At 45.0% G+C, this 27553-nt stretch overlaps 1 long non-coding RNA gene across 1 annotated transcript in view; it reads right to left on the bottom strand.

Moving 5' to 3' along the window:
• LOC111818868 overlaps window positions 1-26244 on the bottom strand; it is a 34869-nt gene extending 8625 nt beyond the window's left edge. Inside the window, exon 1 of the long non-coding RNA XR_002822750.1 lies at window positions 26085-26244. This is a non-coding gene — a long non-coding RNA (uncharacterized LOC111818868). The remainder of the gene's footprint in view (window positions 1-26084) is intronic.
• Between the last annotated feature and the right edge of the window lie 1309 nt (window positions 26245-27553).

Raw genomic sequence — 27553 nt, 5'->3', positions numbered from 1 at the left:
GAGGAATAGAGTCCTTGCTGGTTGGGTGCTAACTCTTCTCCTTTTGTTCTTTTTTCTTGGAGTTTCTTTGGCTTGCCACAAATACCCAGTGCATCCAAATGTGCTTTTCTGACTTGGGGCACATACGGGACACACCACCCCTAGGCTTCCTAGGTGCAATGGCCCGAAGCCTACTTCCTGGAGAACCTTTGCGATAGTTTGTGCTTAGCTCACCAAATGCTCTGTGCCTGCCTCCCTAGCAAGCTGGTCCCAGCCACATTTCCCACACAGGAGGGTCCCACCTCTCTCCATTCTTTGTGGCACAATCAGCATTTTTTCTGCTTTTTGTAGCATCCAAAGTGTCTCTGACAGCAGGAAGAACACTTGCAGTCTCTTTTTGGCAGTAAGAGTTATTCTGGCTGGCACCACGCTGAAAAGATTCCCCATTGTGCGGTACTTTGACATGATCTCAGCAGTAACAGCACAGAGCTACTCTCTGTGCAGCACCATTGAATGTTCCTGCTCTATCAACAGCCATCCAGGGCCACTTCCTCTGCAACAGTATTAAACAGGAAGTGTATTTCCATGGTACTCTGGGAGCACTTCCTGTGTAACCTCATCAGAGGTCCTTGCTCCAAGTAAAATGGTACAGGACGCCTTTGGTTTTCATTAAGTGTTTTGCTGCAGAGACCACACAGCAACTTTATTAATTAGTTCATTCCCAATTTGCATGGAGGTTTTCATAAACATTTAGCATAGGCTGCCAGTTAGTTGATGAATTTACTATTTTATTCCCTCATCAGTCACTTGAACCATGGAAACCAACACATGGAAATGATGGAGTCCAATTGATGCTAAGGCCCCTAATAATCTCAGAATTCATATTAGCATTCAAGAAGGCAGCAAAAGGACACTATTTATATCCCGAGTGTTTTCAATTCTGATCCTCATTCTTTAAACAGCAAGCAGAAGTAAGTCTAAACCTCATCATGATCCTGAAAAATCATATTAAAGAGAAGCTGCAGAGTGTACAGTTGTTAGCGTGGGACAAGAGAACAGATGCCATGTGCCTTCCTCTGGGATCAACCCCATCTCTACTTGCTTTTAGTACGTCTCTTCCCTTTTATTCCTCAATGGCTACACAAAGCTGGATGTCACCTATCACTAGACAAATGCAGCTTAGAATTAGAATAGCATAGGGATGTATTAATACTTAGGCATATTCCTTTCAGATGACACATCAAATAAGAATTTATGGGAATACAGCTTTTAGCTAAAGAAGACGCAAGGTCACCAAGTTCTCTGTTTTTTCATTTCTGTATTTGGTACTGGGTCTCACTGTGCAGTTTGGACTCATAGTAATCCTCTGTTTCCCTCTCCCAGTGCATGTGCCACCACACCTGGGTTTGATGGCTGACTTGGCACACGGCCAGCACGCAGTACTGGAGATTGAACCTAGGGCCTTGGGCTTGCCAGGCAGGAGATCAGACTGCAGAGCTATCTCTGCAGCCCCCAAACTCTTACTGCATAAATGCTAAGTGTGCATCACCAGCTAAACTGAATATGAGCATATATGTGGTCAACACCCGAGTCATACGGGTTCTTACGATCTACAAAAGTGATTAATATTTCTAGGTCCACATCAAGGTAACAAATAGGTCACAGTGAATGATCCCAACTAGCAAATCTTTGCAACATTCATGTTTCTCAGGTTTTTTAGAGGTGGTATATTTTTGGAAAAGTATTTTGGAAGAGGGAATAAACACAAAATGACCAGAATTTGATGAAGCAATAATCTCTCTCTCTCTCTCTCTCTCTCTCTCTCTCTCTCTCGCTCTCGCTCTCGCTCTCGCTCTCTCTATCTCTATCACTATCTCTATCTCTATCTCAATGAAGGTCAACTGGAATAAATGCATAACAAGAGAGTTTGCAGTGTGAAATAGTCTGATTTCATAGCAATTAAATCTATACCAAACAGTCATAGGAAGCATAACCCAAAGAGATTTATGTAAGGCTCGATTATGCTATATTTCCAGCCTTCTAGAATGATGTCATTAAATTGGGTTATCTTGACCACTGTCCACAAGTGGTGACATACTCAGAGGAAAAAACCCACAAAACAGGCCAGCCAGTGGACTAAAGCACCCTGTTAGGCAGGCACAGGGACCAGGGTTTGATCCTGGGTGTGTGGTGCTGGCCCCACCCCTGGGGCACACTAAGATTGCAATTGATACTGGGTGTGGTGGTGCGCACCTGTATTCCTAAAGCTTGGGAGGCTGAAAAACAGGAGAATCACTATGAGTCCAATCTGTGTAGTGAGACCCTGTAGACTCTGTACTAACCACATTAAACACACACACACACACACACACACACACACACACACATACACACCATGCAAGGTATCCTTTCATGAGAGTGGCAGATAGGCACTGAGCTGGTGTGACATTGTGGTGGATTCCTTGGTCCACACGGCCAAAGGATGTGGCATGGCGTCTAACAGTGCTCCCCAATTTCTGAGCTCTTCCATTAATCACAGTCAACCCTAAACAAGATTAAATAAGACAGATTTTTTTAAAAAATAAAAATAAAGCATTAGAAACGATACAGAATTTCTCTCAACAAATAATAAGAATTCAACAGTGGTTGTTATATTACATATTGTTGTCTTTGAATTAGTTGTTGAGATTCCCAGATATAGGCATGCAAAGCTAGTCAAAAAGTTATAAAAAATTAAAAAGGAGAAAGAAAAAAATTTAACCATTAACTGCTCCCTTCAATAGAACAGCAGAAACCAGCATTACAGTGTTGTTCTTTAAAAGGAGCCAGAGAGATTCAGCCCCTAGGGACAGTGACACTGCTCGTTACAGATCCCTGGATTGACTGTGTTTTTGTAAACAATGAAATAATCAGATTAGCAACAACCTCTATGGAGTGAGTGGAATTAGGGCAGTGAGGCAGGTGTAGGAGGGTGCGTTTAGGATGAACGTTCTCAGTGTCTAATGAAGCCAAGGTCTTCTCGTGTCCAGAGTCATGCCTGCTGGGAAAATAGGATTGCTTATGCCTTGTGACCAGGCATAAGAACTCACTTTGAGTTAAAGCATATAAAAAAATCAAGAGGCGGAATCTCAAACAATATCAGCCTATGAAAGCGACAGCTGAGGTCCGTGTTCCCACTAATATTTTCCATCCGTGGACTGAGTGAATTTGTAATGTGCAGCTAATGTCAAGAAAATAAACAGATGTGCACCCCAAACAGGAACAACAGCAAGAGGACTTGCCTGGGTTTTATTAAGTGTGAGCTTTTGGTGTTGATTCTAACAGTGAGACAGCACTGTGGGCACGGGGCTTGTGTCTGTAGAGATGTCTTCTATGGATGAAGATGAAGATGTTGATAATCGCCAGCAGCGTGTTTTGAGCCCTTTCTGGTGGATGGGTGCCAAGTCTGAGAAACCCTCCCACCCATCCTCATTATGAGCGCAAGTGCCGGCCTGCCTGACAGCTGGATGTGCACAGAAATGGGGAGGAGGGCCTCCCGAAGAGCCGCATCTGTTATGTGAGTCTGCACACACTCCGCTGACACCCTACTCTCCACCTGGCCGGAGACCGGGGAGGGAACAACTGATTGTAGTAAATGTCTGACCTTCTAAAACTCCCTATAATCAAATGTGCATAACTATACAAGAGAATTCAGACTAGAGATTTAGTTGATGACACAGATACTAACTCTGTTCTCTCCCTGAAAAGACATGTCACAGGCTTTAGAAACTCCTTTGTAATTTCTTCCTTACTTATCACTTTTGTTAGTTTAGCCCTGCTCTTTCCTAAGAATAGCAGAAGCATGTACATGGTTTGACAGTCCCTAACAATAATATCACTTTTCAATAAACGTTGATTGAGCAACTACCCCACGGCTCCTATGGATCCCATTTTCATAATATCGCTCCCCTTCTCAATTCTAGTGGAACAAAGCACTAGTGAACAAATACGCAAATAAACATTGATGTCATGGTATGACAGTTTTAATGTAAGCGACACATTGTTACATTCTTTTTGTGAGTCCGTCAAACAGCCTACAAATATGTACAGTCCAAAGGAGAGTGCAGAGATTAACTTAGACTTTCAGCAGGAAGTGACAGACCCCAAATCAAATTAAGAAGAGTTGAGTGTCTGAAGCCTCAGAAATAAGGCTCGCCCTAATGCACAAGCCCTCGGTCCTCCAAGAAGTGGGGTGGAAGTGGGCAGGTTGGCTCCCTCCCTTTCGGTCCTTGTTCTCTCCATCCCAGGTTACCTTCCTGGTTTCTTCCCCTCGTTTCCTCCTAGTGCAAGAAGGCAGGGGTTGAGAGCATGCTTCCAGACAGCTGTCCCTGATTCATGCTGGAGATGCCCCTAGAAATATGGGAGTGCTTTCTTGTCCTGTGCCCACGTGGGAAATTTCAGAGAGGGCCACGGCTGGAACGTGTTAGGCCATGTCCTCGCCAGTTCTTGTGCAGGGGTGTGTGGTCCATCGCTGTCTGTCAGAGCCACAGGAAGCGTGGAAGCAGCATTTCCTGGAAACATGGAGGGGTCAGCCGCCGCCGGGCCATTCTGTGCTCGCTCCTCCCAGCATCCACGTCCCTTCTGGTGTCCCTTCTGAGAAAGTGACCACTAGGAAATTAGCTGATTTTCCATCATTTTCCATAGACTTAAAACACATTTGTATGTATTTATTATACACCATGCACGTTTATATGTGTGTGTCTCTGTGAGTGTGTACAGAATCTACATGTGTATGCGGATGACTTCCTTCTTAAAAACATGAATTGGATTATTTCATATGTTGTATTTTCTAATTTTCTTCACATGGTGTTTTGAAAAATTTGTCCTGTCACGGGGTATAGATCTGCTTTATTCTTTTGAAGGCTAAATAATACAGTACACTGAAGACTTCTGACACTCTGTTCTCCCCTATTTATATTTGGCTTATTTCTGACTTTGTCATTTTTACTAAGTTTCCTTATACGTGCTTCTTTAGGCCCATGTGCAAGTATTTTTCATCTAGTCCTATTTAAGCTGGAGTGATCTTCCCCGGATTGCTTAGGAAGGTTATTTGAGCTCTAATATTATAAAACATGCTGCTCTATACATGCTTGCATTCTGCTCATATTTTGCGTAACATTGCTGTGTATGGTAAGTGCTTCCATTCATCTGGGTTTTGATGGGAAGCTTGAAGCAGGACTTCGTTGTTTGCTGCCACCTAAGCCCCACCCCACATTGCCAGCTACCTCCCTCAGTGCTGTTTATCGCAGCGTTGTCCTTCCCTGCCTAGTGGAGAGATCGCCGCCACCCAGTGCGAAACTTCTGACGTGCGTGTTCCAGCCTCTCTAGTCTGTTCTGTGCTCTTTGTCCATTTCTGTGTCCCTTATATGTGTTTTGCTTTTTCTCTGTCCTTACTATTTTCATTGCACGATAACACATAATGTTTACTTTGCACATGGTTGAAAGAGTACAGAAATATCCAGAGGAAACATGAAGGTCCCCTTTCTTCCCCTCATTACTCCCCTTCCCTTCTCCTGACTGTCAGCGCTCAGGAGATTTTATTCAGTTTCTTTTTATATGTCTCCATACATACACGGAGCTTTATAACCCTTGTGGTGTGGGTCTCATATTAATGTAAGTGGAGGCGTACTGTGCACATGATATTCCACTTGCTATTCTCATTTAGTGCTCTTAGAGATCCTTTCGTATCGATGCACATAGTCACTTAGTTTTCTTTAAGTCACCTACATAGTATTCCATAGTATGTGTTAAAAAGCAGGAGATACTCACCTGCTTTGTTCTAAAAACTCTTGTAATCCGTGGAGACTTCTGGTGTTTTAATGCATGGGGCAGTAGTAGAATGCCTTTTCTTTAAGGAGCAGAGGAGAGGATGAGGAACTGCTAGGGAAGGAAAGCACCCATGGTGAAGGCCAGGAGCACAGAGGCACTGTGGGCAACTCTTGCGTAAGGTTCCGTGGCGGTGGGGTTGTCCTTGAGCAATGGTGAGCATTAAGTGAAGACCGGGACGGGGACAGCTCAGAGCGTCTGGGTCCAGCAGGCCCTGTAAGCAGTCCGTGTCTTGCCCTAAAATACTAGAGAGTTTTTGAAAGACTCAAGCATACAAGTAACACTCTATAGTGGGTTGAGTTGTGGCCCCCAAAAGATGCGACCCCTGCTAAGCTGTGACACCCGCCAATGGGACCTTCTTTAGAATACGAGGCCTTTGCATGTGCCCTCACATAAAGGATCTTGAGGAGGGGTCGTCCTGGATGGCGTGAAGGTCCTAGCCCCAGTGGCAGGTGTCCTGATGCGCAGAGGCGAAGCCCTCAAGAGAAGGCCACTCAGAGAGGAGGAGGGATGTGCAGCCCCATGCGCAGGAGCACTCCAAGCCACCAGGACCCAGAAGCAGTGGGGTGGGGGCTGGGTCCTGTCCTATGTCTTCGGAGGGACCAGGCCTGTTGACCCCTTGATTGCTGGCTTGTGATCTCAAGAACTGCCAGAGAGCAGATTTCTGTTGTTTCAATAATGACTTGTCAGAGCAGACCAGGAAGGGATGCCCTCCTTTGGTCTCTTTCTTTTGCCTCTTATTCACCTGCTTCCGCATTTGACTGACTTCTTCAGGAGTATTCACTCTGTCAGGGACGCTCTACGTCCTGAGGACTCAGGGGTGACTTACGCACTGGCATGCCCTTTCGGCTGGCGGTTCTTCACCACCTCCTGCGTGTGTATCAGCATGAGACCCTCTGAGTCTGCAGTGCTCGGGCCTGCCTTCACCTCCCGCTCGGGAGTTGCCGTCCCCTGCCAATCTCATGGTGTTTACTTGACTAGCTTCGCGCCACGGCTTCCTGCATCATGCGGGTGAGGAATACTGTGGTAACACTTCTTTCCTGTAACTGCTAAGCGTCAAGGCTTCCCCTGCTTCTAGAATGCTTCCCGCATCATTTCCGGTAAATCTTCCCTGCATCTATCGTAGCAAATGTAACAGCACTTTATAGTCTGCTACCTGTCCAGTATTCTCACTAGACCTTTAGTTCTGTGGGAGAAAGGGCCACTTTCCTTCTTGTTTTTGTGTCACCAGGCACCTGCTGTCACCTTGAGCACTGGTATTTATTCAATGCAGTTGATTTGTCAAATTAAAACAGCACAAAAGAAATGGACCTTATTAAATTAAAAACTTTTCTATTCTACAAAACACCTTGGAAGACCATGAAGAAGCAAGCCACATGTGGTGAAGTGGGATGGATAAAACACATATCACATGAGACTCATAGTCAAAATTTATAAAATAGTCTACCAAGCAAATAAAGAAAACATGCCTGACACAATAAAACTGTTTGTAAAATCTCAACATGTGTTTCTTAGAGAAGACTAAATACATTTTCTAAATGTGACATGAAAATATGTTTTGTCTATCCCAATTTGCAATGTCAACTAGAAACAAAAAATCTGAAAAATCTCACCAAGTGAAGTTCTGGGGAAGGTGTACTTCTGTGAAGTCTTCTTAAAATTCCCAGTGGAAATGCAAATGGCATCGACTATGCTAGACATAATCTGGCCATGTGTGGTAGAGGACACTGTTCACATACTCCAAGCCCTGGAAGGTACTTAGGAGGAGAAGCATTTATACCTATGTACTCTCATGGGTCAGATACAGAAGTTTCTCAGCAGTAAAGTACCGAAATGTTCTAATCCTCCTGTCAATCTCACCATCCCTCAAGTAAACCTCTGCTGAGAACCAACCACAACCATGATACCCTTTGGTAAGTGCCTTGGACAGGAGACTGGATGAATCAGTGATGCATTCCTCAGTAGGATAGGATAGCACACAGCTGCAAGGAAACCAGAGTCGCAGGCCACCTGGAAGACTTGGTGACGGGACATGGAATGGAAAAGCAGAAGCTAGGAGACAAGCTTGGGCTCTCGTCACAAAGCTCAAAGCTTTACAAAACCAAGGCCCACATGATTTATGCACCAATATGTGTGACTTCAAAATTACCCACACTCTTTAAAACAGGAAGAAATTATAAAGACAAAATTAGTGTATTCCCTACTCCTTAGGAGAAGCCCTGAGTGACAGGTAGCTCATGAATGGATGGGAGTGGGTGTTAACATTTTCAGTTCTTGTATGGATGGTGAGTTTGTTACTATTTTAATTGAAGTAAGATAAACAAAGGTCATGTACAGCCCAATGATATTTTATTAGTGAAAATTAGGTTTGACCTCATTAAAACAGTTCATGTATATGTATGTTATACGTGTATGAGTTTGTTACTAACTTGTGCCAAAGAAATCTCACTCGTTTCTGTGTGATTCATCCTTTGGTCAGTGTGATAATTGCTCTTCATTTGCATAACTGTGGTTTCTCTCTCCCTGGAGCAGTGAGCAATTTAAAAAGTCAACCCATTGGTTAAATTAATTCCTGGTAACATGTACTTGGCTTCTACTCCTTTCCTTTATAGTTCCTCGCTTTGTAAAGGGATGAGTCTCCATCCCGTGTACCAGGTATGAGACTTCAGAGACTTAGAGCCTTCAAGCTGTGAAAATTCAAGAACATGCTAACTTTTCACTTAGTGTTTATGATTGTAGTAAGGGCAAGTCATGTTAAGGTAAAGAGAAGCTTGTGTAACCTTGGCCTTAGAAAGGCAAAATGACCTTCATTAGCTATGTCCAAGTCATACTCTTACTTGAAGCTAACCAGAGTGAAACAGAAAAAACCCAAGTTAGTCTGAAAATTCGATAAATCCAAATTAGACTGAAATTAGGATAGAGGGGAAGAAATAAAACAGAGCTAACACAGGGCCACATTATGGAAATAGCAAATTGTTTGTGTGGTTCCTGGCAAAGAGAACAGAAAGAAGAAACGTGATTAATACTTTAAAAGCTCTCTCCTACTTCTAGTCCATGAGGGAAAGAAGTATGGCTTTCTGAGGCAAATGTACAAATCGCTTGTCCCAGCTCCCTGAACAGTTGATCTCTAGCCAGAAGCTTAAAATGAATGTATTCACTACCTAGTGCTGGTTGCTCTCACACCTATTCAATCAATATGTAAGGATGTTTTGAAAAACAGCTTGGGAGCCTGAACATAGTTTCATTTCTCTGAAGAATTCTGAAATCTCTGCTAATAATTTAGGCGCATTTAAAAGCATACTCATGATGTGAGATTTGCTAAGTCGTACTCTGTGTGCACCTCGGCTGCCGGTAAGTCTCACAATGCCTAGCTGCTGGTGGTTTCATGGTGAAACAGGGCCACAAAGTGGACTCATGTCTCTGAAATGGAAGCGGCAGGAAATTAGAGCAAGCTCACAGTGAACATTTCAAAAAAGAAAGAAGAAGGTCAAGATTTTGCATATGTTTTGGACAGTTGTCTTGGTCCCAACTTTGGCATAGATGCTGTTAAGTCTGATGCCTTTGAAGAGTGCTAAGGCACTAATTTCCTCCATTGTTATTACTGCGGCCCTCTGAGACAGAGAAACAAGAAACTAGGAATTTGCTTCTGTAACCTTATAGGCTGAGCTGGAACAAAACACACTTGAGTGTCAGATAAATAGGGATCCGCTACAGAGCAGGGCTTCAGCAGTTGGTGTGAGATCAGCCTTTGCAGGCGCATTCCCCAGTGTCCTCAGAATGTCCCGTGGGAGGCTCCCCTCCCTCATGCCTGGCATTCTCTCTTGAGGTGATGGGGGCATCCAAAGAAGCTCCGCGGACAACGGACCCTTCTCAGTTTGCTGCCTGTGTGGGGAAAGCTATGAAATCTGGGGCCAGATTACTGGAAATGGAGGGCACTGTTCAACTTGAACAAAATCTAAGTAAAAGTCAAGCCCTCTTAGTCTGCCTGAAAGCTTCATAAGACAAAGAAAGTCAGCCAGGATGCTATTTCATGTATTTTTATACTATTTTTCAAAGTTAGTTCCATTTCAAAAATAATAATAATAATAACTGCCCCGGGAAGCATCTGGAGCGCTCAGGGCCCGGCAGGCTCAGGTCTGTGCAGTCAGCAGCGAACACAGCCAGTTATCACAGCGTCTTCAGCATCGTCGCCAAATCCTTCTCTCCCTAATTCACAAATGTCCATCCAACAGGAAATAGTAGGAATTACTCTAAACAGCAGTGGTGCGGTTTGGATGACTTACTGCTTTCTGTATTCCAGAAATGGAATCTTACACTGTACCTTAAAATTGGATACAATACATGAACTCATTCAACCATGCAGAAAGTGAAAATGTACGTTATGGAGATCACTACTGTCTGTGGAACAGCTGATGAGAACTTACTAAAAGGACTTTTAAATGCCCTACAAAAATTTCTGAACATCAGTAAAGTGTCTCTAAGAAGAAATGTGTCACCCCCCAGTTCTTCTGCAGTGCAAATCAAGCTTCCAAAGCTCTTGTGCTAATTGTTATGCATATTGGACATAATCTATTAATATGTAATCTGAGGAACTGTCAGTATATATCCAGCGAATAGTTGCTGTAATTAACATGATAAATAGTTGTTGAAGGATTTGACAATATCTATTTAATTCTAAATAGCTTCTTTTCTCTTTTTGAAAAAAAAAATCTTGTCTCTGGTACATTTGAAAAATCTGGAGGCTTTACATGTATGTACAAATAGGCACAAGAAACACACAGACACACAGACACACACACACACACACACACACACACACACACACACACACGCGTGCATGAATCCTCCAGTACCTGATAGCAAGCCATTGTTTTGATTTCCAGCATTTGTATTTTGCATTTAACCGCAAACACAGTTGTCGAAAGAATAAGGCAATTGCTCCTGGAGGGAGCATTTGGCTTTAGGGTTTTATAATAATGTTTGACTCTTCCTGCTCTTTGATTACCATACCAGTATCTCAGGGGAAGAAATACAGTGGACAGTCGATAAAAATACTGAATTTTAAAAAGGTCACCTGCATAAGGGACTAAGTTTCTGATGCCTTACCATTTTCATTTGAAAAATCTACTCCAATTGGGAAAAGAAAAGTTGGAAACTGTTCTAATGATTGGGCATGATTAAAGGCATTCTAAAAATAATAATTATCATTTTTGTAACTATTCATTTAGAGAAATGGCATGGATTTCCTTCCTTTCTGTTTTGGGAGGAAAGAAAGTATTCTCTGCTTTTCTGTTAAACGATGAGTCCTAGTCTCCCTTAACCCATGGTAAGCTTGGGTGGTAAATGGAGCCTTGTGGAGTCCGCTCAGGCCTGCACCTTGGGAGCCACGGACCTTCCCACTGAGATTCCTGAGACGGAGGAGTAGCTGTCCACTCCTGTGCCTTGATCCGTCTCTGTCTGCGTTAGAACTCTTCTTACGCAGTCTTGTTTATGAATGTGCGAACCAAAGTTGGATGCACACCTAGAATGTGCAGCAAGTGCCTGGAATGGTGGCAGACTGTCCTTATCCCAGCTACGGAGGAGACTGAAACAGGAAGATTCTGAAGTTGTGGACCACCCTGGGCAACTTCAGGAGATCCTGTCTCAAAAAAAATTTAATGAAGGATTAGGAGTATGCTATGGTTTGTGTCTGATTGTCCCCCCAAAGCCTCATGCAGTCATGGAGTAGATTTCTAGAGTTTGTGATTAATGCATAATCCACTGGGATTATGGGTATGAGTGCTGCTGGGATTATGGGTATGAGTACTACACCCAGCTGGGGGCTTAAGGGAGACAGACTTGCTCTCTGCTGCCTTTGTTGCTGCTGCTCTTCCCTTTTGCTCTTGCTGTTTTGCTGTCTTCCCCCATCATGAGCGGCTGCCCTCTGCCATGTGCCACTCTGCCTTGGAGCCAGCTGAGTATGGACTGAAACCTCCATAAACTGTGGGCTAAATAAACCTTTCCTTCCTTCATTCTGAGTGTCAGGTATTTGTCTCAGCAAGGAGAGAAGAATAACCAAGACAGAGTGTGACTCTGCTCCCTGGATTCAATCTCCATCGCTGAGACAAACAAACAAACAAAAGATGAAGAATCTGGAAAAGGGAGAAAAGAGAAGTTTTCAGGACATTTGGGTTGAACATGTGTGTGTGTGTGTGTGTGTGTGTGTGTGTGCGCGTGCAAAGAAAACTTTTAAAAGTTTCTGTATTCTCTTGGCCTCTCTTCTAGGTTAGATTGATGTTGCTTTTGTCTTTGTATCCTTATAAACAAAATAATAGTTATTATTTTAACTCTGGGAAATCAAAAAATAGTAAGGTACAGGGAGGATAAGGCATAGTTTGAAATTCCAAATGCTAACTTTAGTCTTATAAGTACCCAGTTCTCATAAATTTCTCAAGTATTTAAAAGGTGCCCTTCATTGAACATAGCAGTATTACTCAGCTTTGTATAGTTTAAAGATCTCCCTAATACTCTTAAAAGGTTAATCAAATTTAATGAGATTGTTAAACTAATCAATATCTCTTTTATAGACACATTTTTCACTTGGTCTCCTGAAGGAAAGTCTCCAAGGGAGGGAGAAACAATGTGAAGTAGCAAATGGAGTGTAATGAAAACACCAGGGACTCACCTCCATTTTCCCATTAAATTTCATTTTTAGATTTCTGATTACTGATGCTAATGTATCCTAATGGAACAGGGGAGCTAATTTATCATACTTTCCAATTCAATCTTTTCTCTAGCTGGTCAAAGCCTAAGCGCTACGGTGATTTTGTATGATTTTCAGGATTAGAGCTGAATCTATGTGGTGGTTTCTGAAAGTGGCAGACACTCAGCAGGGGCCACGGCCACTGATTCATTTGTGGAACTTACAGCTTCCACATTTGCCCTCCCCAGGTCTAAGAGAGCCTCTGCTTTCTCATTGACGATCCACCAACGCTCCCCACGTCCTCCCTGACTCCAGAATGTAACGCTTAGTTACTTTCCCAAGCCGAGCTGGCCACTCCTTCCTAACTGAATATACCCTCCTCTGGTTGCCAGCTCTAGAAGCAGTGTGTTTTCTCCAATCCGAACACCTGAGTCTCCATTGCACCTGAAGTGTGCTCATCTCTATGGTGGTCTTTAACTACATATTACCCTGCTCCTGAGTCTGATTTTGTCCCCAGGATCCCTTCTGGTGCTTGACTTGGTTTTCCTGGTTTGTTGCACTCTCCCTCTGGTTTTCCTCCTTTCCTCTCATTCTGGACTCCCTTTGGGGAAAATTCACCATTCTTTTCAGGATAAAGCTTTCTCACCTGTTGGAGCTTCCACCACCTCTCCTCTTAGTTTGTCCCCAACACAGAGGCTCTGTCTTTGTCTTCTGGGACCCTACAAGCTGGTCAGGAAAGCCTTTAGAAAGGAGCAGAGTTCTTCGCTCTCTCTCCTTATTTGGGCTCACATAACCACACTGCCGTCCCTCCATCCACCGCTCTTGGGCAACAATTGAGACTTCCAGAAAGATCTCACACACTCGGTTGTCTCACAATGTACTCTCAGCTCCGTCACACGTCCAATACGTGCTCTCATGTCTGACCCAGCTCTTCAGGATTTTGTCTTCCATTTCACTCATCTTTTCCTTTCTGTGTGTTCCTATTGGTGGCCACAGTTCCCTCTTTATTCTCTGTATTCACTTACCTTTCTTGCTACTCTCTGTCTGTCTCCTGCAGCATAAAGGATCCCTTGCTTAAGTATTTTAAATATAGTTTTTGTACTGTCCTCCTCCTCTCCACACTTCCATGTTCAAGCTATTACTTCCTGGGCTGCTGCCTTACTTTTTCCCCTCTTTTCTTTTCAGTGTTAAACAAAATCTGGCCCTTGGTGGTTCTTCAGTCATCTTAATTTTCAGTGATTTTTGCTTTGTACTTATTACCTTAACATGACTATTTAGTTCCTTGTGAATTCCTATTTCGCTGTCATTGTTTTCTAGCTCTCTTCTTTGGCCAGTCATCATGTCATGAATTCTCGGCAGATTATTCCATTCTGTTGGTGCCAAATAATAGCTCTGGTGGGTAATGCTTATGTATTTGTATTTACATAACTCAGCCTCCTTGTGCAACTCTAGGCTTCTATCCTAATGCCTCTTAAGTCTATACCAACGCTTCTAGCACATTCAGTACCAGATATAAAATCAGAGCAATCTTCTGCAGCAGCTACTACCCTTCCAAGTCTGTTGACCTCAGCGTGGTGCTCAACCCCTTCTGCAGACTTGGGGGCTTCCTAGCCTTCATGACTTTCTAATGCTGCCCTTGTTGGCTTCCAGATAGTTTCCAGGGGGCCTTATTTCTGCAGAGCTTGTCTCTGTCCTTCTGATACAAGCAATGTATCAGGACCTCAGGTTTCCTTTGGGAACCTTTGCAGAATGAATCACCTCCTCTATTTTCTATCTCTTTTTGCTTTCCAGCAAGATTAATGTCTGAAAGCCAGTCTCCAGTGCAACTAAAACCAACACTGACTCCACCTTGCCTGCCAAACCAAGATCCAACTCCAAAGCTCAGCACCTTTTCTTTACAGTATCCTATATTAACAACCTTGACTTGCATGACATCAGTTTAAGACTATATGTGTCAAAAAAAATAAATAAAGTGAATGACATGAGCATAACCTAGATTTCTTCCTTGTGATAAATCTTGCAGGTGCTTAAGACTTCGGTCTTCATGCCTGTGCATCCCAAAGTAGCTTGTTCTTGTCCTGAGGACTAAGCATGACGGGTAGGCCTAACGCTAAACTCAGAAATAGGCAGATTTGATGTCTGTACTTCTGGGGTGTCCCCTCCCACCCCAGATCCTGTGTCTGTTGCCAGACTCCATGAAGAAGTTATCATACCCAGTCACAAGGCTATACTAGGCAGGATATCTTTGGATGGGACACCTTCTTCCATAACCATATTTATTCTAGAATGACCTATTCTAAGAGCTCAGCTGGTGTACAGGCAAAGAATTATTTAGAAGATGATTATATTATGAACTAATGCCAGTAGAAGTATGTTTCGATCTCTGTATTATCACAAATTATGAAAATGGTAGACAGGTTATCACCAAATTTGGGAGGTACATTTATCAAAGACTAAGTCAAATATGTTACAAATTGTGTGGAGAATTTGCTTTGAGGGTTACTTCAAAGTGATCAGTGTTGTCCTCCTAAGAACCCTCCTGAAGTACAAGAGGTCCCTGTGACCACAGCACAAGTGTCATGAGAAGGACAGAGAAGACTGTGGCACCAACTGCAAGTCAGGAATTAGACATCTCAGAGCAAGCATTCCTGGCAAATGTGCAGTTCCACTGCTTCTGACATTGTCAACTCCCAGGTCCGTGGGCTATACTTGGTGACAATGCACGTTAGTGGTTCATGATTCTTTCGAGTAACTCCAGGGGACACAGCTACTAGTAACTGTGTAAGTCATTGTTGCACATGTGTAGTTACTGTGCATTGTTTGCAATGCATTACAGTTTAGGCCTTCAAATAATTCCATGAGCCCCTGTGTATCACCGCCTTCAGTTGAGGAGACTGAAAGCTATAAAGTTCAGAAGTTTCACCAAGAACAAAAAACTAGCCAACAGTGAAGCTAGAGCTTAACTGAGCCCTGACACCAGCCGTCCTCTGTCTGTCTCACTCTCTCTCTCTCTCTCTCTCTCTCTTTCTCTCTCTCTCTCACTCTCTCTCTCTCTCTCATCTGTCCCTGGACACGATCCTCCCAGTCCAACCTCCACCTTTCCCTAGCTCCCCACATAGGATATCCCCCTGTTCCTGCCCCTAAACTCTACATAGCCACCACTGTTACCTGTGGAGTCAGGTAAGACCAGACTCAGGAGGACCATTTCTGCCATTTATATCAACAGATACTTACAGATATATTCATTTATAAGTTCATCAAGCTATAACTCACAACAAACATTTGAAAAGGGTAATTAATGTCAGGCTACTTTGTATTCCAGTAGCCAGCTTCATGAAGTACGATGAAATGGCCCCACTTCCTGGATTGATTTAAGATCATGTCAGCGCTTTCAGTCACAGAGGTTGAAATCATGTCATTTGTCAGGATTGTATCCCGCATGCAAGGTGGGTACAATTGGCTCGATAAGTTGCTTACAATTGCTTTGATGGAAACAAAGCGTGTTTAAATAAAGGCTGGAGCTATGTGCACAAGGCTCGCTAGGGACCGCTGGAGCTTGTGCTGGTACATCATGTGTTTATAGCCTGTTCCCCCTCCCCCCATAATAGCACCAGGCTCACAGATGCTACTGGGATTGTCTTTGGTTTTACTCTTCGGTGAATGAGAAGAGCATCAGGATTGCTACCTGAAGAAGTTCTTGAGATCACCAGGGCTATTTGAAGAGCAACCATTGCTGATAGTCCCAAGCCCTCCCTCCTCACCACCATTCCTTTCGGGGCTTAGATGTTGCCAGACTCTGCTCGCTGGAAATGCATTTCCATAGCCAGCTTCCGGACTGTGCAGATGCAACAGCAGCAGAAGGACTCTGCCCAGGAAGGCCACCAGCTGCTCCGGCTCATGGCCGCTCCACCCTGACAGGGTCTCTCTTTGCTTAACAGGCTGCAGGTGGATGGAAAGAACCTGCTTAGATTCACACACGCACTCGCGCTGTCTTTGGCTGTCCAACAAACGTTACCAAATGGAATTGGGCAGCTAAATTATAAATGGGAAAAATATAAAGATGTCAACATCTGTGGGCAGTTCCTAAATGGCATGTTTCTGCACCCAATAATTGTGACTTTAGTACACAGATTCATATAATTTGAAATGATTTAGGCCGTGATTTAATCAGTGCATATGAATCTATCCCGTACTTATATCAAAGTAAAAAAAAAAAACTGAAACAACTTTTAATAAACATCATTGCCATTTCCTTCTTCTCTGCCTTCACATGTCCTGCTATCTAGGATTATGCTCTAGGACTTTGGCATTTATAAACACTGTTGGAAAAATGTTCACAAATGCCAGATGTTTCACTTATACACGGTCTAAGGTCATCGGTGAGATGTGGGACCCAGACAGATATGCACCTTGTGCCTTGGTAACTTCTCACTTCCACTCTTCTTTCAAATCTCTTTCAAAAGCCTTTAGTAAGTCTAAACGCTAAAAATGACTTCCCTCATCTTCATTTAGCAGAGTCAGCCGTTCAGATTTACATTCAGCGAAGTGAGTTTGCATGCACTTACGTGCTGGTATTTCACAGTAGGCGCTTCGCACTTGATCCATCACGGCACTTCCGTTCTGACTTTACCTCACTCCAATTAATACTGATATGTCAGTTTTTGTGCCTCTGCAGTGCATACCCTATTTTGTATAAATAATTCTCATTCCCTCGTGTCCTCTGGTTGCTTCTCAGTAGTAGAGGAAAGTGTTGTTCTGGGTACTTCTAGCAAAACAAAACACATAGATAATTGAATATCAGTATGTGGAGCAAATGGAGAACTGGCCCAAAATAATTTCTCATCATCAGTTCAAATAATTTCAGCAGCCCTTTCATTTGCATTGGAAATCCAAGGCTGAGGTCCAACCGTGATTTCTTGGAGTGTTTGGTGACTAGGGTTACTTTCCCAGGAGGAATTTCCCTTCCCAGCCAGCCCCTTGCTAGTTTCTCCCTTATATTTCTTATCTCAACACGTTGTTCCTCCTCTTCTTGCCTGGCACACGTACACTTACAAGAGCCATGCTGTGCAGGAAAACCTCTCAGTGGGCTTTGGGAAAGACGCCCCCATAGAACCGAAGACAGCTTTTCTCCTCTATCTAGGAAGGAAATATTGTCTTCCTCTTCCCTTACAAATTCATGTCTAAGTTTTTAAAGGTAAGGTCACCTTCAGCAAGCAGGTCTCTGTGTGCACTTGAAGAATTCATGGGATTCAACTTCTCCTTTTTCCTCTGTAGGAGGATAAGGAAGTCTGCCAAGGAGGCCTGGAAATTGTTAGCAGTATTAACAAGTGAGCTGGTCACCAGGGCCATGGAACTGAATATGGGTTCTTTTTTTAAAAATAATTTTATTGAGAAACAAATAGCAATGAGACAGTTTCAAAACCAATTACTAGCACAGTTTCAATAATTAATACATTACATATTGTTGTCTTAGTGGATATTCATTGTACAAGATGCAGACCTGATATCCTGTCCACAAACACTATTAGAACAAATCTCTGTGTTCAATGATCCAAGAGATTGCAGCTGTGTATCTATCTTAACTATTTTGAACATACAGATACAAAATGATCGTTCATTTGTATCCCCCTTTTTTGTTTAGTTTTATCAGAGAAAGGTATTCTATTGTCATTTAAATATTGTAGGTGCCTGAATTCAGCAAAATATTCCAGTATAGCCCAGTACTCCATAATAGTAGTGGGTTTTCTGTATGACTGGCAATGACAGAAGTTGTTCACTTGGCCTGGGAGATGGCTCAGTGGAATAAACACTTGGCTGGCAAGCATAAGGGCCTGAGTTCAATCCCCAGTTCCGCCAAAAAATGATGACTATGAGTTCCTTAATAAACCACTTTGTGATGCAGTCAAAGAAGCCAAATGACATCACTTCCATTAATTGACAAAGCAATTAACAAGCTCTCCATAAAGCCCCAGGAGCCACACATTATAAATTTTGGCACCACCTACTGGCCGGAGGAGTATTATTTTGTTTTAATATAAACTTCATTTACATCATTATTTCTTCAAGAGCTGTTGGGTGTCTGGCCTATAGACCTTGTCATTATTGGATTTCCTACTTGGTGATGTTATTCTGGTTCATACACCAGAAGGTAATTTTGGCTTTCGCTAACTGAACTCAGAGTGGAGTAAGGAAAACATGTTTCCGTAGTATTTAGCATGCACACTAAAACAGTTTCAATATTTACGCAGAGACAGATGAAATAATGAGCCTAAGAAATCTGTGCCGTGCACATATTTCAGCGGTGACCATAAAAAGACATCACACTTATCATATTCGGCTCTGTTCCCAAAATACATTTTTTGACAGAAGACAAATTAGATCGTCACATTGTATGGGGATGGGACCCGGCTCTCTACAAGGGTTTGATTAAATGCCTTTGACCCATGTCATTGACCACAGAAAGGAGAGAGAGAACATAAATAAATTCTGTGATTTAGAGGTACACCACAGACAGTGGTCCTCCGGAAGTGCTGTGCTCTGCTGCCCGCTCCCTGCTCCTCTGCCTCAGTCTGCACCCTCACCCCACAACAGGGCCTCCCTCAGCAAGGCCACATGGAAGAAGGATGCTGCCCCCTCACCTCTGGCCTGAGGTGCAAGTGGAGGAAAAAAAATGCATCAGGAGCAAAAATACTAAAGGCTATCCAGTAATTGGCAAAGTCTGTGACCCGAACCATGTGAATATGACAGGGGCACGTCATATCCTCTCTGAGAGATGGTTCCCATCTACTCCAAGGAATGGAAACAAATTTTCAGACCATAAAAATGTTCACTGGGACATGAAATGTCTCTCGGCACTAGCTTTGTGTAGTAATACTCTTCACGCCTTGTACTATTCCTGAGTCCTATGACCCAAGTATTAGATCTAAGACCAAAAAAAAAAAAAAAAGATGCACACTGATTATGAGAAATACTTGCATTATGTTATGTTCTCAATTTGACTTCCTCATAAAATGAAGCCAGATAAGAAGTGAAAAAAATGAGTATATTATGACCTCTCTTTCCCTATACCCAATCTCATCTTCTTCTAAAGCCTGCTGACAGTTTGTATTTTTGTCCTGGTACTTGATGCAAAATTAGGTTGGTGGTGATATCTTAAGAGTAAAAGCATTTTTTTTTCATTTTTTACTGGTATCTATTTTATGGGTCATACACTATTTTCCATTTACTTTTTCAAGTAATAAAATATAAAATCTGCATCAACTATACAAAGTTCAAGTGGTATGTTAGATGATTTAGGGAAATGACCTTTAATGATGTATTGTAATAAATTTTGAGATAAAATTCTAATATTTCTCTGCTGATGCATCTAGGGGGAAAATGATTGTGGTGACTTTCCTTGAAAGAATGGACACTTGCGGCACCATTCATGTGACGTTTTCCTTCCAAATGTACACTCTTACCCTCCAAAAGGAGAAGCAGAGTGGGACCACACCAGGTCCTTGTAAATCTGTTACATGAGACTGTGTAAGGGCTGGGGAGACAGCTCAGGGGCATAAGTGTCTGTCTCTGAACTTAAAACAGAGAGGACTTTGGCGTTTTCCAACCAATCCGTCTGTCACCCCCAGCTAGATGACCAGGGACAAGTTGCAGTTTCCAGATCTTTAATAAAGAAATTATAATTGATACAGATTTCTGTGAAAACTTAGCTTTGCTCACTGTCCCCCACTTATGGGATGCTTAAGGAACCCAGCAGATGTTTGATCACTAAATGTGGGAGTGTGGGCTTTGTGTAATGAACAGCTAATGCGTGTCCAAGTAGCACAATGAGGACAATCCTGAGAGGACGGTCAGTGTTCCACTTCAGACTTGGATGGGCTCCAGGTACACTATTTGCATATCCCCCGGGTCAGGAGCAGATGACTTTGGTCCACAATGAGAAGGCTGAGCCTTTTCTGGTCCTCATTTTTCACTGCCTACATACGCCTGAGCTGTCCTTTCATAAGAGCCCCTAGCATAGGACTGCAGGCCCACAAGCACAGCCCCATAGAGCAGCATTCCTGAGGGAAGAGTCCCTGGAAGAACTTCTGTCCAGTGACCTCTGATACTGGCTTCGTCTTCACCGGGAGCCTTGCCATTGAGAGGGTGCCTTCACTGCATTTTGGTGGCTCTTGACTATGCTTGTGAATTTAGTAGCACAGACATTTAAAGTGAGCAAAGTCAGGTCCCGAAGGGTGAGCTGTCCTGCTATCTCCCAGTAAGTAGAAAGGGCCCAGGTCCAGAGCCCAGGACTTCTCACTCTCAGAACTTGGGACCTGAGAGACACACATGGCCCTCCTGCTCACTGTCCTAGGGCTGCCGTGCTCACCCACCACCGCTCACCCAGGGGACGGGCGACCTTCTCAAAGCCAGGTGCACACCCAGCTTCAAGTGTTATGGTTAGCAAGGAGAAGGAAGTTGGCACAAGTGAACATCTATCCGATGGCAAGTGCCACTCAAAATGTGCTTAGGGCCGGGGATGTAGCTGAACAGTCTAAGTGCCTGCCTGGCAAACTCAAGGACCCGGGTTCTGTCCCTGGTAGGTACCGCATGCCATGCCAGCCCTGCACTGAGCCAGCCACTGGAACTGGGTGTGGTGGCTCATGCCTGTAATCCCAGTGCTGGGAAGGCTGAGATAGGAGAACCACTAGGAGTCTGAGCTGTGTAGCAAGACCCTGTACCAAATAAATAAAGATTAAGAAAAAGTGCCTCATTTCATCTCTATCACAAGCTGGGGGTCTTGCACAGAGAGCCACACTTCACAGATGATGAAAACCAGTTGAGAAACATAAAATAACTTTCTGTTTTCAAGAGGACTTCAAACACATTTTTCTTTCATAGATATGACGCATTGTGTCACTGGTCCACACTCAAAAGTTCTCACAATGAAGGCCATCATGGCTTAGAAAGAGTCAAGAGAAACGGCTTTGTGGTTCCCAAGAGGAACGCTGCAGAAGTCTGATAGCCGGAGAATTAGAGGAAGAGTCAGAAAGTGAGAAAGGCGGCGCCCGTGGAGCGCGTGTCTAGGGCTTATCTGCATGCCTGTTGCCTGCGGCAGTGGTGGGCCTGATTCTGTTCTTGAATGTGCTGTGGTCACCTAACTCTGGCGCTAACTCCTGGTGTCAGATCCGAGACGTGTGCATCGCATCGGAGGACCCTGGGTAAGAAGTGGTGATGCTGTCCACCACTTTCTTGTCCTCATTCATGTGGCATCCAAAATCTGTTTTGTGCTAGCTGCAAAGCCTGGGTGTGGGGCAAAGTTTCATTCTTGTCCCCTGCACCCCTGTGAACTGTCTGTCTGATAGAGGAACTCTGGGTCTTCAGGGAATGCAAGACAGAGAGCCAAGTCACAGCATCACCGGGAGAATGGAGAGAGAGCAGGACGGGAAATGGAGTGTGCTCTGGCTCTACCTGCCTCCGAGTCTTGGCAGGTGGGCGCACCCGCATGCTCACATCCATGAGCCACACGCATGCTACATGCAATACATGGAGCCTGTGAGTGGCCTTTGCTGCCTCTACACGGGTGGATGCTCCCCTTTCCCTCGTGATTTCACAGCTGAAAGTAAAGGTGCCGCGACTAACATGAGCAGCAAGTGTGCATGATTACAGCTCAGCCACAGTCCAGACTCCTGCATGTAGCGATCGCTTGGACCGGCACAACAGCACAGGCTTCCTTCACATGTCTGCACCAATGAGAGAGACGCTAGGAGTTTGGCCCGCTCTGTCTAATTCACAATCTTTGGCAGGCAGGGGAAGAGGGTAATGCTCAGATTTGATTAGTAGCATAAGGCTTAAGAAAGATATCTGTCAAACATTCGTATGTCAGATTACGTTTTTGACAACCTACTTTGAGATTTTTATATGTCCAGAAAAAGTTATTTTTTTTTTAACTTTGAACTAAGACAGATTCCTTGGAAAAAGAGGAATTTTTGTTTGAGCGTCCCCAAGTTATTGCTTCTTCCAAAGCTCCTACTTGAAGGGTCCTCCTAACTCTGTCCTTGGCTCCACCGTCCCTCACTGAGGCACACGTGAACCATGCCAAGAACTTACTGATCAGGGAGAGTTGAATCCACCCACTTCACTGGTGGGGAGGGCAAAGGAAGGACAGGACAGGCTTTCCCCAGTGGAGCAGTTTACTGATTAGAAAGCCTCATGCAAACTCTGTGGAACTCTTATCATTGCCAGGAATGCAGCTACATGGTTCAGCCACAGTAAGATGCTCTCCAACCGGAGCACAAGACAGTCCTTATCCTTATCTCTATTTTATAGGCAAGGGACATAAGGCCCCAGGAAGTCAAGTAACTTCCCAGTCACCCAATTAATAAGTGACAGAGCTGTGTCTGTAACTCCAGGCTGTTAACCTCCACACCCTACTGTTTCAGATTCCAAATGACCTTGTTGTCTGACCCTCTTATTAAACACTCAAGCTGTGCCATGCACTGTGACAACTCTGTGACCATAGGGTCTCCTGATGCAATGAGAGGCCGCACCATATGTTCCAACTGACGAGTTCAGTTGGTCAGCAGGGAGCAGACCAAGAAACAGGCGGGTTGGTCCACCCTGTCTGGGCAGGAGGACAGACCTGAGTGGGAAGACATAGCCGAGCGGTCTGTGCAGGATGGCCCTGTAGAGACGGCATGGACACACAGTCCTCCTCAGGGGGCATCACCATCTTTGTTTGTGTCTGTGTGCATGTGTGCGTGCACCCCACACACATGTCCTCATACACCCCTGTGTATGATGGCTCAGGGCCAACACAGCTGCGCTTCTCCTTCTGGAGATTTCCTTCCTTTCCCTTTCTTCCCACACTCAGAAAGGAACCAAACATCATCAGGGGTGATTTAGGATCTTAGTAATGTAAGCAAAAAGCTGTGACTCCTATGCTTGCATTTATGACCACTTAACCTTTACACCACCCCCTGACCCCTGGCTGACTACAGACCATTTTTCTTGGTATCTAAGGGGAAGGCTTTGCTCTAGAAAGGACAGTTCCAGGCACCGCCTGCTGAAGAAGGCTGAGTGTCCCAGGCAAACGCCAGCACCTCAGGTAGCTGGGCACAAGCCCTGCTCCTCCTTTTGCAGGGTGCCAGCCTCTTGTGAGTACCCAGAGACTGCGCCTGACCCTTTCTTCAAAGAGGTTAAAGTGGGGACCTGCCTTCCACCCATCCATTTCATCTTTGCGCTTGCTCACCAGACCCCTCGGGCCTCTCGTCCCGGCAGAGCAGCCGGTGGGGGCTCCACCGGGCTGGCTGGCTGCCTGTGTCCTCTCCACCTGCCTTGCTGGAGTCACCCTGCCAATTGTGGTCCCCACTTTCCAGCAGTCTGGGCACATTCTCTCCTTCTTTACCCAGGGAGGTGGGAAGCCTATGCTGCTCTATTTTAGTGTAGACTCTGATGGAAAAGTAGGTGATTTCCAGAGTCAATATTTGAGAGCCTTTCCCCCTCCTGAGACGGAAAAGGACAGGGCATTGCTGGTGTCAGGCAGATACACGTCGACATACAGCTCTGGTATCGATGAGCTAATTAGAGAACGTCAGGTGGCTTTGATGTGCCACCACGCAGGTGCCTTCACATGCCTTGTGTCTTGCACTTATCCACCTAACCACACCCAACACACACATACACATGCATGCACGCATGCACACGCATGCGCACATGGAAGGGAAGAACAATGCGGTGGCCTGGGATATGTGTGGTTTGGAGCAGTAAACGAGAAGCCCTCGTGAGTGCTCAGATTCGCCCCCCAGTCCACCCCTGCTTTCCAGGATGCAGTCCACAGGGATGCACCCCCATGGTTTCTCTTTGGGGAAGGAAGGGAACACTCCTTTCCCTCCATGAGGAAACAGCAGTAGCAGGAGGAAAAAGCTGTGCCCCTGGCAGGACAGTCTGCCCTCTTCCTGTCCTCCAGCCAGCAGGCAGCTACATGGTGGAGAGCAGAATCCCCGTAGCCCAGTGTGGCTGCTTGCAGAGGTGGTATGTAGGGCGGAGCAAGAAGCCGGCCACAGAAGTCCTACTGGGGAACCTGGGGGACCTAGCACAAAGAGAAGAGATGTACAAGGGGCAATCAAATGGACAGAAAGGTCCAACTTTTTAAAAAAATTACAGCAAAAGACACATTGATACTAGTTCTCCTTAAAATCCACCCCCCCTTTACTTTGAACACACTCATTGCCTTGTTCTTGCCACTTCCTGATGCAGTTCTAGAAGTTGTATTTCGTGAGTGCCTTTATAAGGTGTGATAAAAAATGCAGTGAGGGACGAGCCAGATAGCTGAGTGGATTATAGCACCTGCTTAGGCAGATAGGAGGACCAGGGTTCAATCTCCAGCCTGCCATGCTAGCCCTTCCCCTGGGACACACTGAGACCACAATTGATACTAGGCACGGTAGCACACGCCTGCAATTCCGGCGCTTGGGAGGCTGAAAACAGGAGAATCACCCCGAGTCTGATCTACGTAGTGAAACTCTGTAGACCCTGCACTGAATACATTTTTATAAATGCAGTGAATGCTGCTACTGAGTGCCATCCAGTGGGAAAGCGGGTTTCTAAACACATGGCACTGTGTCCCCCTCTATCTGTGCCACTCCCTCTGGCACCATGCCACCGCTGGCTCTTCCCCAAAGTCACGACGACCATGAAAGATAAACATTTAAAGTCAATTCAGGACACTGAGGCAGCTAGCGTAGCACAGCTAGACACTGACAGAGGACTTCTAGAGCTGCTTCAGAAAGTGGCAAGGAGGGTGGGAAAGAGTATTCAAAGGGAAGAGGAGGACTTTGATGGGGATTGATGCGGTGCTTCTTTTACTCTAACCCAAATTTTACAATTCAATCATTCATCATATTTTTTGATTGCATCTTATCCATGAAATTTATTTGTCATGATAACGATGTTTTCCTCTAGATATGAAATGATCATATAACCCCTATTGTTGACTCGCACCTCCTGGATGTGCTCTTCGCCCCAGCCCCTCAGGTTGGCCCTGACATGAGTGCCAGGAGAAAAGCTCTGATGGGCCTAGGCTGAGTTGGCGGTGAGCTTGCACCTTCCCCGGAAGCCCATGCATCCCGAAGCCAGGATGAGGTCCTGACCCCTGACCCCCTCCAGCCACTGGTGCGATTAGTGATGCAGCCACAGGGTGTTTAAAGTCAGGAGTCCATTTTGCGTAACCAGTGGCCTTAATCCTCTGTCAGCACCAAAGTCCTGCATAAAAGGCTGAGAGGAGACATTATGGAACAATATGGAGACAGCCTGTGCTGTAGCAGGTGGCCTAGAGTAAGTGGTAAGTTCCCTCCCTTGTGCGGGCCATCTCTGGGGTCATCTAGGTTGCTTCCCCCCAAGGCATAGAGGGTAAAAAAAAACAAAAAAACAAAACACTTTCTCTGAATGGTTCTCTAGTCGTTCGGCAACAACAACAGAAGAATCCTTCAGAGTGCATGTACACACACATGCTCACACACAGAAGATAAATGTGGCTCACCAGTAGCCAGTACCCAGAAGTACACGTGGTGCACACACTTACTGCTGATCCTGTGATTCTGCGGGCTGGAAAGCTTGAAAGGTAAAAGCTTGCAGGGAGGAAGGAGAGGCAGGAGAGAGGCCACGAAGGAAGAAGGCTGTGCGGGAGTGTCGCTGCCTGGGGACTTCAGTCTCAGCGTGGGCGGAAGCCTGGCAAGCGGGTGGCCATGTGCTAGGCGACCCGACCTGTGGGAGGCGGCACCAGGGAAGGGGCCAGGATCAGACAGCAGTGCAAATCAAAGGCAGCTGGAGAGCGTGAGACAGGAGCCCCGCCCTCGTCTCCCGTCTCCCCTGGGCCAGGCCTCTGTGACAGTGCTGCCCAGATCCAAAGCACAGTGCAGCTTGGGCCCCCAGGGAAGAAATTTCCCACACCAGAACCTACATGTACACACAGTAACTGATTTTCCCCTATTGCATCAGTATTCCCAGCATCCCAGGCTGTCAAATCCCAGAGAGACACATGTCACGTTTGTTTTGTCTTTTCCTAGATCTATCGAGTAACCTGCCTCCGTGTTAGATTTCAGAGTCGTTTGGTGACTGTGGTGGCACCAGAGAAACTTTTGCTAAATTTAGCCTGCTTGCTAATTAGGAACAGAGGACATGTTACGCTTGAGGCTTAAATACAGAGCTTGGCAGGAGACCAAAATATGAAATCAAATTCTCACTTTAGACCAGGGCAAATCCAAGCTGAATGACCTGGGGGCTGACCTAGTATGCTGTCATTTGAATCTTCCAGGTCTAAACTGTGTGGGAATTTATACACACTCATGAATGCTAGTGTGTGCATGCACACACACACACACACACACACACACACCAGCTATCCTAGTTCAGCATCCCCCACTGCCTACATCAGCAGAAAAGGCAAGTGCAGTCAGGGACAGAAGCAGGGACAGAGAATGGGGATCTATGTTGAATTTATCCTGGAAGCTATTATTGTGTGGAGTGCAGCACATAATGACATGCCATACTCATTGAGAAGAGCCATTGACCACATTCTTAGTGACATTACCGCGAAAGTGACATTGTTCCTGTGGCCATATTTGTATTGCTTTAGATACAGATGGGGACCAGGAGCACAGTTGCTACCCTCATTCAGTGACGCGAGCATAAAGTGGATCTTTGGAGCCAGGCTTCAGGCACCTACACAGCTGTGTCAAATGTGACAGTACTGCTGACATTTGAAGAAAAAGAAAAGAAAGCAGCACCCAGGACACTTGTCATTCCAAGGCATCCACTGTTTGACCACAGTGAACAGCAGAGTGCTGGTCTCATCTCTTGGAGCTCTGGCCCTCTCCTAAGGGCGTCCGGGCCCGTGGAGCTCCAGGCCGCTTGCCTTTGTCCCTGCCATCCACTGGCCCATCCTGGAGGTGGGGAAGCTCATCAGGGAGCTCAGAGAGAGCAGAGATGGAAAGAGGAGGTGGTAGAGCAGAAGACCAGGGAGAAGGAAGGGCTCAGAGCTGCTTTCAAGGG

The sequence above is a fragment of the Octodon degus genome, unplaced genomic scaffold (assembly GCF_000260255.1).
Source record: "Octodon degus isolate 3935 unplaced genomic scaffold, OctDeg1.0 scaffold00105, whole genome shotgun sequence".
Taxonomy (NCBI): domain Eukaryota; kingdom Metazoa; phylum Chordata; class Mammalia; order Rodentia; family Octodontidae; genus Octodon; species Octodon degus.
Note: the sequence above shows the minus strand (reverse complement) of the source record. Positions and strands in the feature narration are given on the sequence as shown.